We start from the raw sequence: 2,953 nt of genomic DNA on the forward strand, positions 1-2,953 counted from the left end.
CGAATAAAAAATGTGACACAAAATCCAACTAAAAGTACCAAACCACATACATGAATCTGTACAAAACAAATTTATAGTACTTTATAATAAATACCTACAAAAAATGCATTAATGAGACACCTCCAAAGGCACCGGCTTGGCTAGAGGCGGGTTCCGACACACCGGACATGTAGCATGCAGCTTTAACCATGAGTCCACACATTCAAGATGAAAGAGATGACCACAATCTGATAAATCCCGCAACACGTCTGTGTCTTTATAATCAGCCAAGCATATTGAGCAACAAGATGAGGTAGAGTTGGCCTTGTTCTTGTGGAGCTTTGCTTGGGCGTAGATGAGCTTTGGGTACTTGTCTAGAGTGGCTTCGTCGAGGCCTAGATCGATGGTGATTGCATTTTGTTCTGCAGTTGTGAGATTGCCAATTTGGAGGGATGGCTGGACAGTGCAATAGCAAACAATTAGTAAAATTATGAACATGATAGTGATGAAAGAGAAAAGCAAAATCATATATACAAGCCCATATAGATTTTTTGAAGACATCGTCAGAATCTAAAATGAAATGGAAGAGTGGGTTGCATAGAGAAAAAGTAGAGGGGCTGTATTTTTGGGATGCAAAAGGACAATACGTGAGAGACTTTGGTGTTGTTAATTTAACGAAGGAAGTGCTTGCTAGTTTTGGGAATAAGTACCTGGTGATTGTTTGTTTGGTGCATATTTGGAGTTTCAATACTATTGCTGAGTACAAATTCTCTCTAATTTTATAACTAAATTTAAACGTTCCAATGGATTATTAATTTATTATTTTGTCTATTTTGCATTTTTTTTTTTGAGAATGTCTATTTTGCATTTGGGTTGTCCTGATGATTAGTTTTGCTCTCTAGATTATCGTAAACTACAAGGGTAGCATGCGGGGTCACTTATAAAATCCAAGTTTTCCACGTAACTAACACCTAAAATTCTTGAAAGTATAATGATTAGTTAGAAGGAAAATTCTTAATCGATTTTTATTTATTTTTATTTGAATGAAATATAGATGAAAGCGCAGGCTTATCTCATTTAAAACACTTAAAGTGCGCATTATGGATTTTAAGATTGAAGTTTCTTGTTCTTGTAGAGAAGTGAGTAACTAAATTGAGAGAGAAAAAAAACGATTAGAAAATAGAAAGAAAAGCTGAATTTTCCCTCTCCATAGCCCATAAGTTTTAAGGCCATGTGCATCATTGCTTAGTTCAGCAAGCCAGTCAAAGTGTCTGGTTCTTCTTCTGACCAACGACCAATTAGAAGCATAAAACTATCTATCAATTTGTGTAAAACAAGAATACGCATTTTTATATATAAAATATAACATATAGAAAAATACTTCCAATTAACCTTTATTAATTTACAGCGAACTACCAAAGACAATTAAGGCTACCTCTCACAAATACTCACTAGAGATCCTGCATTTGTTTAAAATCAACCAACGAGCATTCCAAAACATGCACAGAACGCATTTGATGCAGGCTGAGATGTGCTAGATAGGCTAAATCAAATATTTAACCTAATGATAGGATGAATAGTTTCAGGATGCCACTAAAATGGAGGTAGCAAATGTCACTTAACGCTACTAATTGCGGATGTCACTCAATGCAACCAAGTCAAACACTTAATTGTTAGGAGGAATCACTCAACTCCAAATCAAGGCTACTTGAAAATAATTTTCTAGATAGAAACTTTTCTCACTTTTTTTTTATTTCTTATTGATAATTATAGGTAAATACATTGCATGTGAAATAAATGATTTCCATTAAATACTTGACAACTTTCAATATAGATGACAACTCCCTAGATTGACTTCACATCACCATATGATCAATTTTATTGGGTTGGAACAACTACTAACAAGACTTGTGGGGACCCGAGGACCGAAGATGTGAAGCACCGTTGTAGCCTTCAATTGTTCCTTTTGAAGAAGCATCCATGACCCAAGGAGTGAGGTGGTCCGAGGAGAGAATGTGAGGTGATGGAGTGCCTTTGGAGGGATATACTGGGAGGAAGGGAGTGCCTCAGGGGGTAAACGAGATCTTTGTGGGAAGTTTCTTGTAAAGTCCCACCTGTTTCTCCACATTGAATGGTTGGCAACAACTTTATCAGCTACATCAATGAGGAAGTGACCTAAACAGTGGATCCACAGCTCAGCAGCTCCTTCCATTACCTTCACTAGGAGTCTAATGGGACAAGTGTCCTAAGGAGATTTGAGAGAATTAAAGATGCAAGGTTAGGATGCAAGATGTCATAGAGTATATAAAGGAAAGAGACTCTTAGATAAAAGGGATCCAACAAGAATTGAGAAAGGTGATAACAGAGAGAATAGTAGCTGAGAGAGAGTGGTAAAGATCCATTCATATATTAAAACCTTAGGCTTTTGGTCTTTCTTTCCCTATCTGTGTCCTCGGGCGAAACCTAAACTTGTTCATCCCACTCTCTATACAAATATCTATTGATTTGGGCTGGGTTTAGGAACTCCAATTTCACTATTTTCAGTGGGCTTGGGCCGCCTAACTTCGCGTTCTTACAATTGGCGCCGTCTGTGGGAACAAGATTTTGTCGTGACTTTGTTCTGGTAAGTCATGGCCAACTTGGAGCATAATAGGGGGGAATCTATGGCTTCACAGAAGGTAAACCCGTTTGTTAATCTGGAACAGAGAGCAGATAGGCACCATACTAGTATTGTGGTAGAGTCATACCGTACGGAACGCACTGGCTGGAGTCATTCAAGGTTAGGGAGCTTGGTGTCCTACGATCATGAGACATGAAAGTTGCAACATGAGATAGACCACCTACGTGAGAAGCTGAGGCACAGGGAGAGTGATAGAAGGAGCCCATGACCCTCATCAAGTGATGAGTTAAGGGAGAGCAGGGACTGCTTGTATTGCCATAGGTCGAGAACTCCATCCAGCGAATCCTTATCAGC

General features: G+C 38.5%; 1 long non-coding RNA gene across 1 annotated transcript; it reads right to left on the minus strand.

Moving 5' to 3' along the window:
• LOC142644729 (uncharacterized) lies at positions 1-812 on the minus strand. Its single transcript, XR_012845981.1, has 2 exons — positions 690-812; positions 1-435 (listed from the first exon to the last, which is right to left on the minus strand). It is a non-coding gene; the product is annotated as an uncharacterized LOC142644729 (long non-coding RNA).
• Positions 813-2,953: the final 2,141 nt, after the last annotated feature.

The sequence above is a fragment of the Castanea sativa genome, chromosome 7 (assembly GCF_040712315.1).
Source record: "Castanea sativa cultivar Marrone di Chiusa Pesio chromosome 7, ASM4071231v1".
In the NCBI taxonomy this organism is placed as follows: domain Eukaryota; kingdom Viridiplantae; phylum Streptophyta; class Magnoliopsida; order Fagales; family Fagaceae; genus Castanea; species Castanea sativa.